This window comes from Calidris pugnax, unplaced genomic scaffold (genome assembly GCF_001431845.1).
Source record: "Calidris pugnax isolate Ruff unplaced genomic scaffold, ASM143184v1 scaffold13, whole genome shotgun sequence".
In the NCBI taxonomy this organism is placed as follows: Eukaryota; Metazoa; Chordata; class Aves; order Charadriiformes; family Scolopacidae; genus Calidris; species Calidris pugnax.
Window position 1 is genome coordinate 18,301,912 of NW_015090810.1, and position 24,361 is coordinate 18,326,272.

The window sequence follows — 24,361 nt, forward strand, 5'->3', positions numbered from 1 at the left end:
CGAGGGCGGTGGCGACGGCGGCCCCCAGCACGCATGCGCTCGCGCGCAGCTCGCGACTTTCCTCCTCCCCACCACCACCCCCAACAGTCCTTCCCGCGCCGGCCGTTGGAGCGGGATCCCGCCGCCCGGCCCAGCCCCTCACAACCGCCGGGGGCGGGGAGAAGCGGCTCACACAATTCGGGCTGAGTTTCGGGGGTTCCGATGGGCGGGTAGAGGAAGGGCGCCGGTGGCTCGGCGGTATGGGCCGCTGAGGGAACTACCGCTCCCGGCGTGCCGTGCGGCGGGCGGGCGCGGGATGTGCCGGGAGTTGTAGTCTGTGAGGGGAGGTGGCCTCCCCGCGAGGCTCAAGGGGCTGAGGGGAAGCGCGGCCCTCATGGCCTGCGGAGGGGTTTTGGCGGCCTTTCTCTCGAAGCTGCAGGAGGAAGGGCGGAACCTGCGGGCAATTGGGAAAGGAAGAGGGGCAAATGGGACAAATAGTCTCAAATGCCCCATAGCCACATTTGAGGGCGGCTGTGGCTTGCTTCTGGGCTGCTGCCGGGTGAGGCTTGAGGCGTGGGAGCCGGCTCCTGGCTGCCATCAGGTACCCGCGTCCGGACGGCTGTGGCCTGACCTAAAGGCGGCTCTGCCAGCCTGCAGCCAGGCACCGAGGTGGATGGGCCTGGCTCTTGGACAGGCCTGGAAAACAGCCAAAAACTCCTCGCGTAGGAACAATGTCGTTGGGTGAAGGCTTAGGGATATTGACAGGGAATCAATGTTTAGAGAGATTGAGCTTTTGCGAAAGCTGAATGAGAAATAAGAGCCATTGTTTATCTGTACGCAGAAACACGGGGTATTTGCCATCCTTCTCACTCGCACATTTTGTCAAACACAGTGTTTTCACGGTAGGCCTTTTCATGAATACCATGCTTTTCAAGCGGATGGTGCATCTTGGGATATTTGAATACACTGGTGACAACCAAACAAGGAAAAACTACTAGACAGCCAAATCCTTCTAAACCTTGATGATTCACACATCCTAAATCTACTTCTGAAGAATCTGGCTGTAAGATGGACAAGTTTTTATTCATGTGATGTTGGAATACAGGTGATGGAAATGGAGATTAATACATTTATTTTTCCTCTCTTGCAATCTGGTGTAGGTGTGCTAAGAACATGTATAGGCACATAATAACCCTTTTGAAAAATATATCCTGATAATAAATACATTGAAATTATTTAAATGCTTTACCTTCAAAATCAGCTTAATAGTAAGATTTGTGATCACGTGATTTCTTTGGTGAATATCTGTACCTCAGCCCCAACTACAAAGGAAGGGTTTTGAGGTCATTCACCAGGGGAGATCCGATCAGTAATTTAGATTCAGGTTCTGCTTTGGCTCTAGCAGAGCCTTTACTCTCCATTTTGACTGCCTGCTTTTCCTCCAGGCCTGCCACTGTCACACCTGCCTCCTTCAGCACTTTTCTCATGCCCCTCTTGCCAACAACAAATGGTCATGTGACTTTTAATACCATCAGTGACAGAAGAAAAAAGTGAGAAGTGCTGTGGAAAAGTACTTTAGAGCAGTTTTACTTGATTGGAGTTGGCTTCAGTAAGGTGGAGTTATGTGGCGTATGTGTGAAAATGTTGCTTAGAGGACTGCAACTATTCTGGCTGCAGTTTTCCTGCTACAGACTTATTTTATGATGTGCATAAAACAACCTCTTAAATTACATTTTGTATTTACAGTGCAATATTTAAAGTTACTGTCTGGTGGTCTGCTGGGCTTTGTTAGCAAAACCACTCTGTTTATGCATTCCTACCTTTGGGATCTGGAAGATAAACTGGAAGACAGAGGGGTTCTTGTCCTAGTATATTTTTTTCTTCTTCTGTTAATGTGGACACTTAGTGTATTACCTCCATTCTTTCTCTGTTTCTGTTCATGAATCCACCAGAGATTCAGCCACAGTGTACACTTCTCAGAAATTATAATTCAGCTTCAGAATTACCTGGTGATTATGCACCAGAAGAACTGGGTCTCGGCTTGCAAAGAATCAAGAAATGGGGAGCTTCCGCAAAATACTAAATGCCACAAAATGTTCCGTCTTTTGTCCTTTTAATGGAGTTAAAAAATACCATTATAGAGTACCAATTCAAAATAAGCTTCCTCTATGCAGGTCTAGAAGATGGAAATAACTCTGTTTTCTAATTCTTTTATACATGTCTTGTTAATCCTTATCATCAGCATATCGAGATGCAGTGAGTGAAGACAGGGCATAGCCTTAAGTAGTCTGTGGTTCATAGGGGGAGCACCACAGCATCACTGAGGCTGGAGGGGACCAGGAGGGCCACAGTTCAATTTCCAACTCAAAGCAAGGTCAAAGCTGAATTCAGGCCAGGTCACTCAGGCCTTTGTTCTGTGGGGTCATTAAAATCTCCAAGGACAGAGATTTCACAGCCTCCCCAGGGCAGCCCAGCTCAGTGCTTACCTGTCCAGCTTCAATCGGCTCATTTTGTGTTATAGTAATGGCAAAGCTAGTACATAAACATTGAGTGGGTGGATTAATGGTAATTATGTATGAACATGTTTTTTTAATGTAGTCTTTGTTGTTGTTTGAAGACATTGAGAATCTTAATAATGCATTAATCTGTTTTGTTGCGTTTAGTATCATTTCTGATCTAATGCTTTTATTTCATCCAGACTTATGTCATTTTTTTATACTAAACAACACCTGTGCTGTTGATCAGCAATATCTGGCAACCTTGTCCAACATCTGATTCATTTCATTTTAACACTTCGCGGCACAGTTGAGGAATGAAATCTTCGATCTCTTGCAGTCAATAGAAATCCTCTCATTGCTTTTGGTGAGATCATGGTGTCGTTCCAAAAGTGTCTTCAGTATATTCATCACTGCTTGCAAAAGGATAACATTTGCTTAATCTGAGGTCAACATTTGTCCTGCGTGTTGGTAGATCTTAATGTTTTTCACATTGTGAATTCAGTATCTTTGTTGTAATAGCTCAGTTTGGAGATGGATTGACATTTTTCAAAACTGTTTGCTATTAAATAAGCTCTTTCTATACCTGAAAACTAGCAAAGTAGATTTCAGTTTCGTAACAGCGTTTTCTGCTGTTTAGTATGCAGGTAGTTCATTCAGTCCCACCAATTCTGAACTTGAAAATGCCTTGCAATAAAACAATATCATGACCTTCTTTGCAATTTCTTGGTGTTATTAAGACTGTCAGAAAAAGCAACCAAGTGCTGCATTACTTGTCGTTTTAATGGGGAAATTCTAGAACTCAGTGAAGTATCTCATGCATCCTGCTCTGCTAAGTCAGTGAGTATTGCAAAATGCAAAGGTATAAAGGTGAGAGTATATTTTAATTTCTCTTTAAGGAAATACCTGGCCTTTTGGTGCTGCTGTTTATCTTCTGAAATATAAAACTGTTCATACAGCAGGCTCTAGTCATCATTTACTTGACTGCTAATGAGTTCCATATATAATCTTAGGCCCACTTGTTATATTGTAAATCAAAGGTAAAATTGGAGTCCACACTATTATTGAAGATTTATGGCATTATTCAAATATTGCCACAGACTGGAAAAGTAAATCTTAGCAGAGTATCTTCAAGTTTGTTCAACTACAGTGTATTTCTTTGCCTGGTGACATTACTATAAAAACGTGTGTTGTCTATTTAAGTAGAGAGAAACCAATAATACATAATAGCATTTTCATAAATAGCTATAGCATAAAATTTTACATACTTTTTCATATTTTGGACCCAGTTCTGTTCTGCTGAACACAAAAATGCCCGAGACCATTAAATTACATAGGAACAAGACAAAACTTGTATCTTGTCTTTGTGGTTTAAAGTAGCATTTAAAGAACAGAATGATTCCTGAGACAATTTCAAATGTGCTAAAAGCCATTAGTCCTTTGATAAAGGACAAAGTTAGTAAGGAAATGGATTTTTGACTACTGTTTTCAATAATTGGTTCTTAAAATTCATATACATTGCTGAGGGATGTAATGAAACAATTCAATATACAAAATATGGAATGTGTGCGTTGGTTCTTGTTTGCTGATGTTGCATTTCTAAAAATGCACAAACCCTTTGCTAAAAGATAGCCACAAATGAAGTGTGCATAAGTAAGTAAACAAATGTAAGTCTGTAGTTGAAACTTACCTCCAGAAGAGAAAAACTCTCTTCAATAACACTCTTAACTAATTCTGCAGAAACAGCATGATGATGCCCCGTGGTCATTGCATCTCTTTTCCAATCTGAAATTCTTGCAAACAACATCATGATCTTTCTCAGTCTCAGTTTGGAGAACTCATCTGGCAGCTGGGACTCAAATTTCACCTTTCATTTGCTCTGTTAATACACATAGCAGCTCTGCAATGCTAATTCTGCCCTCAGCATCTCCCGAGCAGAGGGAAAATTATATTTTCACATTATGCCTCAGTTCAGTTCTAATGGGTCACAAGGTGAATAGGAGCAAATAATGTCATATTGATGTGTCAAAGACAAGCTTTTCACTGAGTCTGTGCGTGACACGTGAAGTGCTTTCCCTCTACTAAGTGTTGATAAGATGTGACTGAAGTGCTGTGTCCAGTTCTGGGCACTCTCCTTCAGGAAAGAAGTGGGATAATTGAAGGGAGTCCAGGAGACAGGACCTGTAATGACTAAGGCCCAGAAAACAGATTAGAACATGAGAACAGAGTGAAAAAGGGGGGTTGTTTAGCCTGAGGAAAACAAGATTTACTCACACGTTCTCTAATAGTCTTCAAATACATGAAAAGCTGTTGGAAAGAGAAAGAAAATAGTCTGCTCTTGCTTAATTTGAATAGGACAGGAAGTAATGGGCGTAGACGGGAGCAAGAACTGATTCAGAGCAGATATGAAGAACTTTTTAAGAATAAGGATAATTAACAAAAAAAGATTGCGTGGAAGCATAATCCATGGAGTCCCAGTCACTGACCTTTAAGAACAGGTTAGACATCTGTTGGGAGATATAAATTTAGCTGATCCTGCCTTGAGATGTGACCTCTGAAGTCCTTTCCAGCCCTATGAATCTGTCATTGTGTGAATTCCAGCATGCTCAAAGGTTAAACAGATCATCCGCACTGGAAATGTCCATTCCCTAAAGTCTGAGCTACAGTCCATTAAAATCAGGGGGAATTTTTCCAGTGACTTTAATAAGCATTGGATCAGGCCCTAATTGAGTGTAATTTGGAGCTGCGTATGGAATTTGATCCACAATTCTGTTAATGGTATTTGCAAATGAGAAGAATTCAACTCCTTTTCCCAGGGTACATAGTTTGCAATGGTTACAAGAGAAAGTAAACACACGCTGAAGAAGCAGTGCTAGATTTGTCTTAGAAAATTGAGTAGAATTGACTGAATACAGACACAGGGAGAAGATCTCTGGGGAAAAATTAGCAACTTTTCTCAAGGAAGAACATTTTAGACAGCTATTTTTTATATCAATAAAGCAGGACAGAAAGAGACAGCAAAAACTATGTTAACAAAACTTTAAAAATAAATAGGTGTCATGAATGTGAGAATGAAATGTTTGTCTCTGCTGAAAGATTAAATTAGCTGGGAGCCTGAAAATGGGCAGAGCGAAAGAAGGGGAGACATGGAGAAATTCTGTCCATCCACTGGATTCCATCAGTTGCTTAGTGACTGGCAAGGAAAGATCCATTCCCCTGTAGTCTGTTAACAAATAACATAAAGATTTTCCTCCTCTCTGAATGATCAATTAAATCGCAAGCACTTATGCCAGCTAAAGCTCTGCCTCTGCAACTGCACGTGTTTATGCAATCCGGAGGAATACTAATGTGCATAAAGTTAAGAGTTCGCAGGTTTGCAAAATCCCAGCTCCTGTGGGCATCCGCAGCTGCTCTGCTTTCCTGGGTTGTGTGCGTCTCCTGGAAATTCTTTCTCTGTTACCCTTCTGTTGTGGCAGGAAACAGGCAAGCGCTCAAAATTCTCCTCTAGCAGATGCAGGAAGCTAAGGTTACTAATGGGTGGCTAATACACACATGAAAAGATCTTTGCTTTTGATCACTTCATTATCTCTAGGAGTAAGGACACAAGGTTTCTAGAATCATCTCCCCACCCCAGTCTGTTTGTGGCAGACGTGTTCTGTGCCTGCACATAAGCTTGAACACTCTACCTGAGAGATCATTTATTAAATATTTATTTACTTTGCGTTCTGGGAAGAAAAAAAAAAAAAAAGTCTGCATAATATTATTGATGGAATGTTTGACTGCCAAATGCTGAATTATTTAGAGCTTAATTGTACAAATGATACCCATGAGGACCTGTTAGATTGCAATATGCAATTGATACAGCAGGCAAAACCAGGGACATGTCTCTCAGACTTTATTCTGGTAATTCAGTGGGTCACCTTAAAACAGGTATGAGCACTTTGCAGAGGCAATGCTGGGAGACCTGACAGCATCTTTGAAGTTGCAAGGGGGGAAAAAGGCCTGCAGAAAGCCCCATGTAGCAAAAGATTCCCTGGCCTGGATTACCCTATGTGGGACCTTTCTACTCCCAGCCCCTTCTGCCCTTCAGGAGGTCCCACCTTATGCTATGGGTGCTGCAACCCCGTGCATGGCTCTTCGCCTACAACTGTGCATATTCACCATTTTCCTCGCCCACGATCAAGTACTCACAAGGAAAGTGAGGAGAGTGCACCCACTCACCCACTACTTGGGTTCTGTGCCTACCATACCTGTTGCAGATAGCTACATAAATAGATGTTTCACTGTTAAATTCATAGTTAAATGCTTGTAAATATTTTGTGAGCATGCCTTTTAATATGGACTTTTAACTGTGCAATCACTATTTTAATTCCACAGGTTTCCTGGCTTCAGTTCTGCTTTTCAGAGGGAAACACACATTGAGACCCTTCAGCTCCCATGCCATCACCCCAAAACTACTTCACTCCTATTTTGGTGCGTTGTTTTTTTTTTCCTTCCCTCTGTCCTAATCCACATTGCTCCTGTCCTTTTCTTCCTGCTGGCTAGCCAACAGCAGTCTTCCCCTCCTTTCACCTTCAAATGAAGCAGGTGTGTTTTCTCCTCCTTTGTCCCTAGTATGAAAAAAACCCAATTTAATAGAAATTAATAGCAACTTAATAGAAAACCAGAGTCAGCCACTGCAAACCTGGAATGTGATTTTTTTCCTCTGCCTGGCCATTCCTTGCATTTTTTCCTTTCCCAAGTAAGGCAAATAATAGAAATGAGGAAAATGGGAATCTATAATGAATTAGAGAGTAGCTTCTATTCATCCACCACCCTCCCTCTCTGGGCCAGTACCAGAGGGTGCAGAGTCCCACCATAGACAGACAGAGGATAGTGTCTTTCCCACATTGAGACTCATCCTACTTTTAAATACTGGCTTAAGGCTTAAGATCTGAAGCACCACGTTAAATACCCTTATGTCGCTTTGTTCTCTTTCTTCTTTCCTTTGCAGCAATTTTGGTGTCATTAGCAAAGTTATCAGTAAAGAGTTTATGTTTTCTTCCAGATCACTGATAAAGACATTGAACTGCGTTAGCTCCTTTGAAGCCATTAAATAACCCATTAGAAGAGAGTAGAAACATGTTGGTGTAGCTGCTAATTGGTTCGCAGAGCATTTGATACAGGTAAATTGATTTTGTATAGTACTGGGGTTTTTTACCAGATTGTCATGCAGGGCTACATCAAATGACTTAAAGTAATCCATGGGTATGAAGTCAATACATCTACCTTAAGCAACTGCATTTTAATCTCGTCTTGTTGCTTGAATGCACCTATTTTCCATTAAAAACATATTGATTAGCATTACATAAGCTACCTCCTGTGAATTAATTTCTATTTGTTTCCTATATCTGTCTTCATTAGTATTTTGCCCAGGGTCTGTGTAATGTTTGTAATTATCTGAACCCATCACATTTTTTCTTTACAGTGCCACGTTCACTTTTTACCAGTGGTCTGAAATTTCCCCTGTGCACCAGTATTTGTTCAGAATGAATATGAATGGCTCCAAGAGTACCTCCACCAATTTTTGTCATACTCTCGGGAGCATTCAGCCCTGAAGATTTAAATGTGTTTTGCTTTCACTGATGAACATTCTCTCACACATACAGTGAAAGGAAAAGAATTTCGTATCACTTCATTATTGTAACAGAAAAAATTGAGCTTTTCAAAGTAGCTTAGGAAAAACTGTGCTTTCTTATCCAGAAACTAGTTCCCAGGTGAATTCAGTTTCACATAAAAGGCAAAGAAGAAATCATTGCATTTTGCTCGTTAGCTATTCGGAGACAACACAATTGTGAGAGAAACAGTTGTTTAACTGAGCTGGATTTTGGCATATGAATCAGTAACAACACTTTTAACCAAGCTAAAATATTGGATGTTCAATCTTAGGGACGGCTAAGCCAAAAAGATCCCTCTTTAGGCCATTTCTACATTCTAAGTTGAGTTTCCAAGTCTGGCATGTAATCTTCAGCAAATCTTAGGAAGCTTGGTCTGGATAGCTTGGATGGACAGCAAAGCAAGGAACTGCACGATTACATTTTTACCAAGTCACTTCTTAAACCTGAGAATTAGGCTCTTCCTTAAAAAACTGTCATGCATTTGGGAAAGTTTGTGTATTCCAGTGACACCAACTGTGGTATTCCTTCACAACTTTTTCCTTTCTATTTAATGAAAAGGGAAATGAGCTTTTAAATCTTATGTTTGTCTCTTGGAGATCCTACTGGATAGAGGTTTCTGAACGACTCTTTTGGGCCACTAACTCAATTTTAACAGATTTCAGTAACAACTCAACAACTCGCTATAAAAGACTGGACAGAATGGGAGGACATTCTGGCCACATTATGATTGACCTCACTTCAGATTGTTTCAACTTGGGTGACGTGGCACGTTAGGATGGCATGCCAGGATCCATCCTCACACGGCCTCTATCCAGAGAGGATGGATACACGAATTAGAGGAATTTAGCCTGGTAGGAGAAGGTTGACAATTTATACTCTGTCATAATCAGTCAAAATCTCACTCACCATAGACCAGCTCTGAGTACAAAAGACGTAGGTAAATGACAACTGTGACATTATAGTAATCGTTCTGTTTAGAATTGCAGAAGACTGTAAAAATTCGATAGAGAATTTTTCCATCACCTCATCACAGGCTTTTTGTGACATGGTTGTGTATAAAATCAGATGGGCCACCTAGCTTCAAACACAGCTTGCTTACATTTCCAGCATGACCTGAAGATGCCAAAAGAAAAGCACAAGTTCCCAAACTGTAATTTCCTGCCTGTGGCTACCTGGCTTAAAATATACTTTGAAATTATCTAACACCCAGGATGTAGTTATGCTTCCTGCTGCATGGAAGGAAAATTTCCAATGCTGGTTGAAAAAGGCAGGGAACACGTCTTTCCTCAATTGTCTCGAGGAACGGGGACCTCTCATAGGAGTTCTGGCACCATTTCACACACAAAAAACCCCCTAACTTTCTTCAAAAGCAGACTTGTCAGGAGGCAGCCTCAATAACTTCAGGCTCTCTTGCACTACCAGAGACATGGGCTGAGTCATCTTGCCAAAGAGCTAAGTGACCACTTTCCCAGTGCTTTGAAACGGTAGCTCCCAGGCATCCTCACCTCGCTCTCACTGATGGGATGCGAAACAGGCTTCTCAGAGGGAGGCTCTCCTTCTAATCTGGTAGTTGCTTCAGGCCCTGTAATTTTTTAAACCATGTCTATCACACAAGGAAGGGTGCAATTTTCTGCCGTGGCATGTATCTTTCACTGGCGTGTGATTCGCAGTGAGATGAGGCGAGGTGTCTGAAAGACATGCCCGCTGACAGTGATGGCTTGATGACTCAAATCTTGTGGATTTTCTAAGGCATCAGTTTCCTCCTGGGAAAAATAAAATAAAAATCCCTCCATTTTATCTTTCGGTGATGGATGTTGTGTTATTGTAAAGCCTTTATGCTCCCAGCAGCAAGTACTTAAGTACATACTACATGCTGGGGTTAAATCAGTCAATGCAAATCTACTTGGATACATTTATCACCACCTCATCCTGTCTTCCTTAGCCTTCTCTGTGAACAATTTGCCCCTTTTGTGGAAAACTACCCACCATTCCAAGACATTGTTCAAGCTTCATGAAAAGCTAAAGCATGCAGGCAGGGTGGCTGCGTAAGCGCATTGGAATGTATTTGCCAAAGCCCTTTGTCCAGGGCTCCAAATCAGTAACCGCTGTGTCACTGACTGTGTGAAGGGGTATCATCTTTTATTCAGTGGACTTTGTACTATGTAAATTGAGGCATACCCACAAGTAAAGATATGGTATCATTTTTTTACAGGTGGAGTCAAGGCACCTGATGCACTCTTAATCTTGTATTTGTTTATGCTCATTTATTAGCTAGGGTTCTAAAGTAACAATGGTGTTAACGTGGCTGTGCCATGAAATGCATGTCTATGCACTTTGACCATTTATAATGTGATATCCTTTTTACCCCAAATCTATTTCAGACGTTGCTTTTGTTCCTTCTCTGTCACTTCAGTGGGGCTGTGACACACCACGAAGAGTACCTTCCAGAGTAGGACATCATCATGTTGTTTGTCTCTTCAGTTCTAAGCATTATTTTCCCTCCTCCTAATTTCATAATCAACGTGACATTCTGGCCTGGTTCTCATTTCAAGAAATCTATTTCCCCTCCAGAAATTTCACCTCCTAAAAATATTAAAAAATTTTTAAAAAAAGAAAAAAAAAAAAAAAGAAAAAAAAGACTGTGGTGAAAAACTTACCAAAAAACCCCCAACAAAACGTTTCCTTTTCCGGTATCTGTCACGAGGAAACAAGTTTATCTGTTGAGAGCCTCTTTTCCTAGATCATTAGGAGGTCATATTTCCAGCATATCTCAAAAGCCTCCTTTGTATTCAAAACTGCCAAGAAACTGAGTCACCTCCATTAGAAATGTCGCCGGGACTAAGACTTCTGTCCCCTCCTCACTGAGACTATGGGGAGAACCATCCCGCTGCTAAAGGCTGTGCTGTAGGAGGGGAGCTGGTTTGGTGCCAACAGGCGGTTCAGGTTGCCACCTTGAAAGCAAATTTTCCCTGAGAACCAAGAATGACCTACAGAGTGTGGTGAAACGCAGGGGACAAATGGTATGTCTAAAAGGAATGGTGCCAGGAAAGCTATTTCATTCTCTTTTGGGTTCCCGACAGTCTCAAGAAACAGCACAGAAGATTTAAGTCCTTATTTTGAACATCCTTCTTTCTGAGGGCTCTTATTAGATTCCTACTACACATTTTATGCTTTTTTTGGTAAATATCTACGTTGCAAAATTGTTCCGTGTGATGAGTGATGAACAGAGACGGGAACTTGGATATTTCGTAGTGGTTCTAGGCTTGCTGATGACTTGGTTCTTTGCAGAGCTAGAATGTTGGAAAGAGATTTTGAAATGCACTGTGTCACCCAGGTTGCATCCATTGCTCTTTCTTGCTAAACCACTGTGAAAACTCCCGACATATATTTGCCAGAAAAAGCAGCCAGATTCTATGAAGATGACAGGAAGCAGGGATTTCTTTTATAAAGTGCTTAACCTACATTTCAACCCTATTAAACAAGCAAAGAGAAACTTACTCTCCTCTTACTCTTTTTTTATTTAAGTTACTATCATCAGTGCTATCGCTTGTCCCCCAAGTTGTGTTATACTGACAAAGAGGAAGGAATGTGATGTTCATTTTCCTCAAGGGCATCTCTTAGCCATGTAAGCTGACTTCTTTATTGATTGGTACTTGTCAATAAGTAATCAGAAGCCTAGGGATTGTCTCTCACTCAGTCCATCCCAGATCATTTCCCCAGAGTAATCTACCTGCTGTAGGGCAACAGGGATGTAGTTGTTGGATATTTATTTTCTTATTTAAACACGTAGTTTACTGTGGTGGAGGGAACAGGAATGACAGTGACTGGGTAAAATAAACGTGAATTAGATGGACTTCAGGGGAAATGCATTTTTGTTTTCTAAATTTCCCAAAGTGTGGTAATCAGAAGGGTTAAGTGTTTCATCATAAAAAAGGTGTGTCTCAAAGAACTTTTGACAGAAGATGGGAAAGATAAAGCTCGGGTTCTCAGGGAGATTTTGAGAAAACAAGGTCGGTGCTTTCCAAAGAAAGCTTTTAAAAAAAAAAAATACTTCAAGGAGTCTCAAGGATAAAAAATGATTTCTGGCTGCAGTAATTTAACAACCAGAAAATAGAAATCCTTCCCAAGCTGACAAATGTTTAATACCTAACCAAAAGCCTCAAAATTCTCTTTCACTCTAGTGCTAGACTTTTCTGCACTGAATAATGACATCTTATTAAAAACTTGTTAACTGGTGTGACACTAAATGCAAGTTTGTACAGGTCTCTTACACTTCAAGTTCTGCCAGTGTACCATCTTCGGTTTTCACAACTGTGTTACACAACTATTTCAGTAACACTTCTGCACTGTATCTATTGAAAACACAGTGATTATGAATGCTAATATTATGAGCCTGTCCTCATTTTCCTACAAAATACACAGCCGTGATGAGTGATAATGCAAACTAATCTGCATCAAGACCCACTTGGTGGTATCAGAAATGCAGACATTTTGCAAAAAGGACTCTTAATCAAAAGAGAAGAAACCCACCCAAAATTGATTTTTTCAGACATGGAAAAAAGCTGCATTATACTACTATTTATTTCTTCTCATCTTAACCTGCTAAATGCAGTCAACCATCGATTTTACAGTTTCTAGTGAAGAGTCTTACTCTTGGACAGTGAGAGCGCATTTATGTCACGCACTGAATTTACCCCTGTTACAGCTGTTAAAAAATAGATGTAATCAGAAGCAGATCTTATTAATGGTCAAGAACCCTAGTACACGTGAACGCATCCTATCGTTTACACTGAGTCCTCAGGGAGTAACCTCCACCAATTAACAGAGGCATTTGTACAAATACTTTTAGCCAGTCTGGCCTCCCAGGAGTGTTTTAACGCTTTTAAGAAAATTACTCTCTAGCCTTGTGTAAAACAACACTGAGGAGGGGGGAGGGGGGAAAAAAAAAAAAAAAAAAAAAGAAAATCCAGAAGCTTACTGTTTTCTTACTGTTTTCCTTTCAGGCAAGGGAGGCATTTCACAAAGCTGGCAGTAGCCTAAACACTTTTACAGATTGGATGAGGGGGTGGAGGTATGAAGTAGATACACGGGCTATTTCATCAGCCTTGCTGTCCTGATTTCAGAGCAGCGCTCAGGAGATCACAGCAGGGTGTCCTATGATGCTCTTTGCAGCAACACTGAAGCCGCCATCGTGAAGATTTTGAAGGCCAAAATGTCAAATACTTTTCCTTAAGTAACCCGAGACACAACCTTCAGTCTTCAAAAGGTAAGCAGAGGAAGTTTATTTTGCAGCCAATTGCTAAATTCAACTCTAAACCAACCTAAAGCACCACAAGAACATGCTTCCAAGCCATGTAAAACACCCCACTGACAATGCAGGGACCGATCCACACGAGGGGCACAACTCTCTTTCTGCACTGAAAGGAAAAAAAGCATTCACATCTAATTTTCCAACACACTGATAATAGTTGAGAGGCTTACTTGGGCTCTCCTCAAGTACATCACCTTTTACAGTTTACGGTTAGGATTGTTTTTATTTATGCATGTCTGGAGATAAGATACATAATTTTTTCAATGTGATCATAAATGCTTTAGAACAGGGAACAGATCCTGCCGGGTACCCTCAAGCAGTAACCAAATTCACACCCTGTGTAAATCCCCTCTGAAATACTGCTTTCTCCTTACAGAGAAATGGTGTTCTGTGCTGTTATTTGAGTTACTGTGCTTCTTGTATACTGGTGTGTGTTGAACTTAACCGTGGTTGCTAGAAAAGCCTTACTCCAAACCCCTGGTTTTCCTTAAAAAAAACCCCAATCCCTGTATTCATAGTCCTCATAGTTGTGGTAACAACTTTGAAAATAGGAACCAGACAGTGCAAAATACTCCTGGTGATTTTAAAAACCTCTTGAAACAATAGCACTAAGAGGTATGAAATATTGCATACTTCTAAAGGGAGTGTTAATTCTTAACTCCTAAAGACAGGTTGAAGGGACATAAAGTAGGAAAAAAAATTAAATTCACCACCAAAATAAAAACATACAAAAGAGAAAGTGTCTTATGAGCCATAGTCATAGTTGCTACTCAAAGCAAGTGGTAACCGAAAGCTCACTTATTACTGACAGCTACTAAATTCCAGTCCAAGCTGACACTGGTCGCTCAGGTACCTCTCTTCTAATGGAGAAATCAAGTAACTTAGCAAAGGGATTTCCAGATAATCTTTTTTCTGGGTTTTGAAAGTTCATCTGCACTCCAGCATCCCCCAGGAAAGCATTCAGTTTCTGCTAAAAGGCCAGCCACACACATTTCAAGCAGCTTTTAAATCCCAGGTAAGCAATCCACAGACTGCAGACAGCCCTTTTTCAAGAGCAAATGATGTGAAAAATGGGACCTATTTTGCTTTACTGAAACCAGACATCTCCAAATCAGAGGTATTTAAAACATTTATTAGCATTAATCATTGTAGGTTAAATAAAACACAAAACCTACATTTTAGGGCAAAAAATATTATTAGGTTTGATACAATTAATATGTAAAACAGAAAGTAAAGTATTAACAGATTGCAGCATCCCATACATGAAGCGAGTGGGTCCAGCCCAGTCAAAGCCCTTATATAAACAAAACAGAGGAGAGTACTTAGCAGGTGTTTGTCACTGACTCTGGTTTAAATAATTAAGGGTAGGATAGTAAAACATATCATCATTGTACTGAAAAGGTCTGATTATAGTCAAGAGTGCTCGCATGTATAATCTATCTAGTCACGCTTATTACCACATGCCATGAAGGATTAGTGAAGAGAATGGATGACAGGTAACTTTTTTAGGTATTGATACAGACCCATGTTACATTGTAGCACTTCAAATAGACCTGCTGTACCATGAACAAAAATTATACATTTTTTCTCTTTTTTTTTGGGTGTAACTTGAATACTTCTGAGTCCCAATTCTTGGATAATAATGGCCTTTTTTAGACTTCTCACTTTGCAAGACAAACTTTTCCTGTAATAATGCCATTCTCACGCATAAAAATGGCAAGTCAACAATTGTACCTATGTGTTATCTCCATTTTATTGCTACCTTTGACCTGTAACTTTTAAGTGCATAAAGGTGAAATGACCATTAACAAAAAAAATGTACTTACAGAATACAATGTGCAGTATATGAGAACCAGACATAGTGAAAAAACACTACGCGTCAGCAAAACAATATGAAACTGTACTTATATACACACACATATGCAGAGCATATATGAAAACTAGTTCCTTCATAATCTCATTTTTAAACTAGTTCACGACAAGCCAGAAAAGCAAGTCACCCACAACTGGGCAGTCAGAGTCTTGAGTCACGGTGCAAACAAGCTCCACCAAAGGTCCTTGGCACTGCAGCCCAGGCTCCAGTCCTGCTGCCAGCTCTCTTGAGAAAACCAGTCTTGAACAAATCCAGCACCAGCTGGCCAACCTACAACCACAGCCTTCTTCTTATTATTATTAGAGCAGATCAGCTACAGAGCCAGGTGCTCCTCTACAGCAATTCAGCTTTTCACCAGCCATTAACTACTAAGAGGAATTCCGGTTGCTGCTGAAACTTTCGACTCCGAGTTTGGGGATTTTTTTTTGTACGTCATTTTTCTGGCTGTTTATTTAGGGTGGTGGTACCTTCCAAGTAACACAGGCAACAAAAGGAAGCAGAAATAATGAATTTTGCAGCTGAAAAAATCACAATTTTTAAAACAAACTGTTTCCCCATTTGAAGAGGCAGGTTAAAGCTGCATTTGAGCTTTGATGAACAGCAGAGCGGCAACATCATCGTCAAAGGCAAGTCCTGTCTTCAAAAAAAACCAAAAGGGAGCTGCTCTGCACAGCACAGTGGCCTGTTATTTTTTCACCTGTGACTTCAGAGTTCCCCACTGAAGCTCACTGTAACCCAAATCTCAAGAACTTAGACAAACAGAATCCCTATTAATTTAAATCTTTTTTCTTGACTAAAAGCAAAACAAGGTGATTTAGATTTGACCCAGCAAATGCAAAAATACCTTTAAGCCTACTTAGCCAGCATTTGAATTTTAAAATCTGCCAGAGACCCATTGTAATAACTTCAAATTTTAAACTACTTCAACATATAACTCATAAACCTGTTCTGGTTCACATGCAGCTCAATGGCAGCTGTGACAGCTGGCTGTTCAAGACAACAACTATTCGATACAGATAATGATCAATTGCCAGTTCTAGCATAAACTAAAGAATACAAGGTACCTGCAAAATTGTCTTACAAAACTTTCAGACATCTCTGTTCCTGAAGTAGGGTTGGAGGAGTTTTCAGATGTCACATTAGAAAAAGAAGAAATATGCCACAAATATTTATGAAAGCTTAAAAATCAGTAATGCATTACTACTGTGGGTTGAACTAAAATTTATGACACCTTTAAAAACATGGGTTCAACCTCACCTTGTTTTCTTGGTAACAGGTCTAGCCTTTTACTGGGCTTTATTTAAAAAGAACCAGATCTCTTGCAGCATTGGGTCATAGACCCCATCAATTAATGAATCTGTGATGTTGATAAGTTTGGTATTTCTTTCATGCTGAAGGCCAGGTTAACTTCCCTCTCCCCAGCCAGCTGAAAGATCTGGGCAGCCATGGCACATTTCCTTGTACTAGGATGGGATGAAATACTCCCTAAAGGAGCCCGTGTCTCCATCCTCAGCTAGCAACAATGATGATTGCTGAATTTTTACTTAAATAACCCCAGATTATCTGTAAAATAACTGCTGCAATGAAGCAGCAAGATGGATCATATATCTCTACAGATGACAACCAAAAGTTTATCCGAAATAGCCTCTTTCATGCTAGCTAAGTCTGTGCATTATCCAAGGGCATATTTTCAAATATGAGTGCTTCCAAAGGAGTCCAAAATATCTGAGAAATTGATTATATGTTAAAAAGCAATGCAGATTAGATTCTTAGATAAAATCCAGTAGGACATTTCCCACCTTTAACTACTTAGCCCTCTGAAGACAAAGAAACTTTCCCCTTGATTTCATCTGGCTCTGTTTCAAGCCCTAATAATTAGTGCCACTTTATCAAAGCAATCTCACAACCAAGCAATAAGGTCTGTTTTTTATGTATAAACACGGAAACCCAGCTCTAGCCTGCCTGTTCATGATTTATTGTGGAAAGTTGTTTTTCCTTTTTGTTTGCTTTTCAGAGTCCCTTAACAACTGTGCAGCGAGGTTAACTTTCCTCATAAGAGAACAAATTAACGTTGTGGAATGCAGGCTGGGCTTTGGTTTTGAAGCCTACATTCTTACCCTAGTTTTGATTGCCAATTAAATTGATGAAGAAGATAAACTCTTATTTTATCATCTCAGTCACACACACTCATGAAAGATGGAAGTGGAGAATATATAAGAGTTTTACATTATTTCTAGGTCATAAGTACCTGTTGGGTACTTTTTTTTCTACACTGTATTTGCAAGTGCATCAAGCTTCAAAGGTATCCCCCAGTGGGTCTTCCATACCACATCCTGATGTGGGCGAGGGGACTATTCCACAAATTCACAGACTGCATTTGGAAAGAAATACTCTGGTTTGCTTTATTCAATTCCAGCCTTTAACCCCAAATTATATTGCACTCTCTTAAGCTGCTTCTGCAGAGAAGTATCATTCTTCCAACTTGAAGACTTCTTGGAGTGCTGCAGTGAGACCATGAAGGAGTGGGACAGTGTGGCACTCTCTTTTAGGAACAAAGGAATTGGTATCTTTGAGCAGAGACAACTTTGGTCCAGGACACAGATTTGGAGGAAAGCCGGTAAGTAGTGGATACTAAGCTGGCGTTTGTGTTCTTTTTACAATGCCAGTAATTAACGAAGCCTATGCCCTAGAAAGGGAATCAATTCAGGCCCAGCAGAATGGCTCCATCTTCACTTTTTTCCAGAGCAGAGTGCAACTGCATTGGGTCCAGCAGTCTACTTCATGACAACTCCTTCTTTCACATACGCAGCACCTCCTGGCACAGATTTTGACTTCTAGCCTGTAAAAATTGCACTCATTCATCCTTTGGATCCATTGGTTTTTTTCTTCTAGTTAGCAAATTCAGTCCATTTCTTGCTGATGTTTACTGGAAGTATGAGATGAAGCCACAGATATAGAAAAATACTGAAGCAAAGTCCAGTTAGAAAGATGGCAGAGAAACTGTAAGCCAAAATTCAGGCTTTATGGGGTTTTTTCACCCTATTATTACAGAGAAAACTCTAAAAACATGCCAAGTCCACTTTGCAATGTAAGAAGAGGAGTTTTTGCAGCAGATCTAAAATTTATATACAAAAGGATCTTTTTATTACAAAAAAAACCAAAAAATCAAAACCAGTCATTGGCTTAAACAGAGAATTGGAGTACTTTGACATTGCAATTTTGACAGGATATTATAGAGGATTTTCCAACTAGGTTTTGCAAAATCCCTTTGAAGTAAAGCTTTCTGCTTCTGGTCCTTGCATTATTGCTCATGGGAAGTATTGAAATTACTGCTTTCAAGATAAGGAGCCGCGTCACTGAGATCATAAAGTCCTTTTCTCAGTAAAAAAAAAAACAACAAAAAAACCAAATGGTGCTGTTTTTCAAGTAACTCTAAAAAGATCAAGTTGGGTCAGCAGCACCGCCTACCCGTCTGTGAAGTCTGCTTTCCAAGTTTGATTGCTCCATTGTTACCGTTTTCATGAGGATCTAAGGGTGGAATTTGCTGACCTGAAACACACAAGGAGACAGTGAATTCAATTTTCCTGAGGTAGCAACAACACATGCAGATAACAGGATAATTTAGCTTGCATAAGAATTATAGCTGTGAAACTTCACCAGAAAGCAACCATCTCCTGCGTACCTTGATTCTTGCATCCTGCTTATAGAAGATTTTAACATTTTCAAAAAGTATATGAAATATGGCTATTAAGAATGCATGAAGGACACTGAAATTATGTTATCCATGCATTTAAAAAAAGTTCTCTCACTGAGCAACTTATAACTAAGAAAAAGAAAATTCTCAGCTTTCTCTGAATTCCACTTAAATGCGAGTAGTGCTAGTCTAACAAGACCTTGCCTGTCCTAAATGTGCATGACATTTAGTCCTTATACACTAGAGTTTTACAAAGCACTGTGAGTAAACAAAAATCTGTTCTTTTCATTGAATCCCTCCCTCCTTTGAGGGCTACCCATGTCTTTCTAGTTGACAGCTTTGATTACTTAACACACCACCCCCACCACCCCCCCCAACGCTCCTGACTTTTTAATCATCTTATGGGGTGATTAATTTAAGTGTTTGAAAGAATTACAGCCATCACAGGAGAGCTAGGGATCTCTCCCAGGGGCAGAAGGCACTGCTCCAACTCCCTCCCCCGTCTGCCCTTTTAGTACTGCTGCATCTTTTGTCTAACTGGCTTCCTACTCATGGACAACACACAATGTGCTTAATAATTAGAATTATAAATGGAAAAACCAAGATCCTCCCAGGTCCAATCTATCCTCTGTCTCTGGCGTGGGCCTGGTTTTTCCATTAAACCCATTGAGTGATCTCTCCATCAGTGTCTTGCAGTCATGGTAACATACTTGCGCATTACATTGTGGATTTTTGGATCTGTGGATTTTTAATCCAGGTGGATTTTACAGTTTAGGTTTTCCCATCCTCTGATGCATTTATTCACAGCTCTCTCTTGCCAAACATTTTGTAAGTTATGTACCTATGTTGAAGCCTGAGTCCTACAAATTACTTGGAGGAGTACTTGTGGCAGGGCAAGCAGCTAAAAGCTTTCAGGTAAAATCTAATCCTAATGAAATCAAACAGCAAAAACTTGTCCCTAAATTACCTTTGGTCAAGCCCATCAAAATTTTACCTCTGCTCTTCAGTCAATTCTGAACAGGTATGTTAAAAGTGTGACTTTTGAAGCAGATAATCTTGGGTGTTTGCACAACTGATTGAGAGGGGGAAAACTCTGCACATTACTAAGCTAAAGACACTGTATTTGGTCCAACTGAGTAAGAAAAGAGTACCTTGAGGACTGAAGCATGTATAAGCACTGACATTACAATGCTACACTTGATTTAGGTCACTAAAATATCAACTTCACACCCTGCTTACATAAAGTTTGGACTTTATGTTTTTTAGTGCCCTTCTAAAATAAAATAACGGGTGGTCGTAGACACAGTTGTTACATGCATTAGTTCTGTTGGCTCTGTTTGGAGATAAAGACAATGCACTATTTTTTAAAACTCTAGGGAATATGAAGAACATACTATCCGTGAGAGGCTTTCCAAGTGGGTAACGCTGTCCTTGTAGAGACCTGGAGAGAACTTCTGCATTAGGTACCTACTATTTCCAAAGTGTTTTCAACCCAGTCCCAGCTAAAATAAAACTCTGTCAATCCAACTCAGAGCACAATGTAGCTAAAAAAGTTGGAATCTACAAGACACAGTTTCCATAACATACATAAGCAAATACTCTGTAAACATTCAGTTCTTCTAACAAGCAGGTTTGGAAGAGGAGAGCTTTAATATACAAACTAGCTTAACCTTCATTTTAGAAGTCTGCATTAAACAACTGTGTTATCTCTATTTGTTTTTTCATTCAGCATTTCATAGTTCTTACAAGTTCCAAGTCTCTTCTACAGTACTCTCGATGCATATGCAAAGGAGCAGGCAAGCTTATCTTTGGAGCAAAACCACTGCAGGCTTCAAGGTCAGCGAGCATTTTGTTCCATTCAGACTAGGACACAATATATCTCATTAAGACTCACCTTGATTTATTTCATTTCTCAAAACAGTAAAAACCACACAAACATCACTTACAAATAATAAAGAGGAAAAAAAAAATCTCTAGACATAATATTTGCTAGTTAGTTATCCTGGCCTTTGAACTTCAGTACTGTTTGTCATTAACCAGCCGAGTTTTCTGCTGTTTGGATACACCCCCCGTTGAATTCAGTACAAGGCAATTAAGCTTTGAACAGTCTAAAAGTTCTTCAAGTTTGAGATTATTTTTATCAGTAGATGAGTTTTCTCTCCATTATTATTTCTCTTATTACCAGATTTATTAAGCCACCAAGTGAAATCATTTCAGTTTTAGTAACAAGACTTATCCCTGCCCAAGCAGCTTTTACCATCCCATGTGCAGCCGACAGGAGTAAACTTTCTTGGAGCATAAAACTCAGTCTAACACCTGAGAACCAGCTCCACAGCGAACGATGTGGTGATTTTTCACCAAAGGTCGGGGGAAGCGGATAAAAATAATCAGTCAGCAATCTGACCGCCTTTCCCCGGGCCTCCTTGACAGCTAGTCTCACAGCAGACACTGTGACAGAGAAAGGTTTAAACAGCAGCAGAAACACTAAGGATGAGCAGGGAAATGCTGAGCCTGCATCTACACTTCCTGCTTCTAAACCAGCTCAATCACCATTGCTGCCTATAAGTACTGCGACCATCTCATCTCGTTATTCATCTCTTGATAAATATGGCATCAATATTGCTGACACCAACTCAATCTAGCTGGCACCCAGTCAGGATCAACAGAGGTCACAAACTGAATTAATTTTAGAAAATACATAATAATTTTAATAGTATATCTCACTGGGATATATAGTCTCTATTCCAGAGCAATAAAAAATACCCCTCTATTAGATAACATACAGCACTGTTACTTTATGCTATTTCTTTCATGAAGTTGATGTCAGAAAGGAGCAGCGGTGCCCTGACACCCAGCCCAGCAATTCTCCTGCTGAAGAGATAAACAGATTAAGACAATTCCTCCTCAAACCAATGACTGCTCTGTTAAGACAAAATCAGCTCAAAAGGTCCAGGAGAGATTGAAATCTTCTGTGGTTAACTTAAAGATGACAAACTCGACCAGAAATAAGAGTCTCTTCTCCGTTTTACAGAGCAGGACAACAACTATCTAGCTTGCCAAAGACCACCAACAGCACATTTTAGGATTCCAGATTAAAAGGTCAATTGCACAGAGAAAAACAGCTGCAGGTACATTTATCTAAGAACTCTGCAGCTGGACTGATGAAGGAACTTAGGGATATACTATTACTGAGACAGTATGGTTTGTATGGTTTCCATTGGTGAGATTTCTAAGGAGTGAGGTCCATTGACTGCAACTTAAAAATTAGATTTTGCGCTTGTAGTAATTAAATATCTAATTCTATATTTTGGCTTCACTTCACTAATGTTTAGACTGTGTTTCACAGATTTTGTGCAAAAAAGCACATGCACCTCTATACATTCATGCAGACATCTTGATGTCTTCCGTGATCTCATTCTAGTGAACACACCATGGTGTCTAAAATAAGACCTGTCGCAAGAGGCTGCTCAAATGTAGAGTCACTGAAATTGTCATGGTTCTGAAGTGAACCATCCAGGTTAACAGGTGGGAAGCACTAAATCAATTGCATCTCCTCCTTCCTGGCATATTTGAGTTGGACTGAGGCAGTCCAGGATGAAGGTCAGAGTCTTCCCAGATGCCTGGTAAATTTCCAGCTCCTGCTATTGAATCTGAGATTTGTTAATGTGAAGAGATTAATCAGCGCTCTGGGAGTTGCAGTTCTGAGAGTGCCAGAGGCAAAGAGATTGGGAAATGGGAGGGTGAGACAAGAGGTAAACAATATGGGAAGGGAGAATAGTGAAAACTGGAGCAGGGAAGCAAAGAGAGACAACAGGGACTGGGCGACAGCCCTGCAAGCAGAACTTGAAGGCAGGCAGATAGGGATTGCTCTGCTGCAGCTGGAAGCAGGATGCATCATCACAGTAATAAAATCTGCTCTCTTTGTTCCTTTTAGAAGGCAATGCTCCAGTTATAAGCTGTGGCATCCATTAACTCAGAAAAAAAAAAAAAAAATCAGGCTTAGAGTTGGGCTTTTTGGTTTTCTTTGTTTTTTGGGTTTTTTTTAAGCATGAAACTAGTTTCATCACTGACCTGTATAAGACTGCCTGAAAGGCTAGGAACAGCCTTAAAGCTGAGCATGAGGAAAAATACCCCACAGCTGGTTACCATGCTGACACAGGGACAAACACAACAGTGCACTGAACAGATACTTATTTAGTGTGGAAACAGATGTGATGTGATCAGCCTGAGCCGGCACATCCAGAAAGCAGCCCAGTCCTGCTACTGTCTAACACAACCACAACAATTCTGCTACGGGTAAGAGGCAAGATACCACAGTGCTGCACAGTGGCTTTCTGCACATTTCTCCCATCTGTTCTCTTCCTGAAAATCATGTGCAACTTGATTATTATTTTTTTTTTTTTTAGGAGGCTGGAGGAAGGGGAGATTTTCATTAGTGTAGGATGTGAAATCCATGGCTCACCTAAGAAAAGGCAGACTTACTCAAGTAGTGGTACAACAACTACACAAGGGCCAGAACCGCCTCCTAAAATTGCTAATTGCATCACAGCAAGGTGAGCCCCTGCAAAGCATTGCTCTCTATAAACCTCATTAATAAAGCACAGCCATCTGTGAAGGCATGGCAGAAAGAAGCAGGCACATCTTAACCAACAGTTTTAGCATTTACATATAAGACTCTTTCTGTACGTGTAGGACTTACAACAGCCACATTTCTTATCTCCCCAAATCTTTTCATCCTTTGAAAACAGTTTCACTGGTATTTTAGAAGCTCCCCATGTCTCCTCACACAGGTTATAAAGCTTGGCCCACCAGTTAAGTCTCTAGTTTATTTTACTCCCCCATACTTGCAGTGAAGCAGAACTTCCTCAACTGACAGAGATGACTGCTGTTTACTTCATGTTGTGAGTTATCAGGCAAGGTAACACATATTTACAACAAAGGATATTGCATAACTAAACATAGTTAAGTTGCAATTACTTTAATACTCCTAATAGCCTATCTAGCAGCATCTCCATGCAACAAAATAAAGCTTTTTTTTTTTTTTTAAGCAAATTGGTAGGATGCTGACACCGAAGTTCATGCTAAGGGAAGCAGCAATACAAATTTTGCCCATTTAATTAAAATCTACAGGGTCCTCCCCTGCCCCCAAGACTTAAATCTTACGTGCAAAGTAAACAACAGAATTCCTAATGACTTTAATTATTAAGAGATCCAACTCTGATTTGAGGTCCTGCTGTAATCAACTTCGGGCTGTTTTGGTTTATTTACTGGTTTTTGTTGAAGAGCTCTGCTATGGTTGGAAAGAAATCGAGGACCTCGCAAGTTTAATAGTTTCAATAGTGCAAAGGCCAT

General features: G+C 40.3%; 1 long non-coding RNA gene across 1 annotated transcript; it reads left to right on the forward strand.

Annotated features, from left to right (window-relative positions):
• The first annotated feature begins 221 nt into the window (after positions 1-221).
• On the forward strand, positions 222-7,639 carry LOC106885960. The gene is made up of 3 exons (XR_001411542.1): positions 222-580; positions 6,852-6,947; positions 7,522-7,639. It is a non-coding gene; the product is annotated as an uncharacterized LOC106885960 (long non-coding RNA).
• Positions 7,640-24,361: the final 16,722 nt, after the last annotated feature.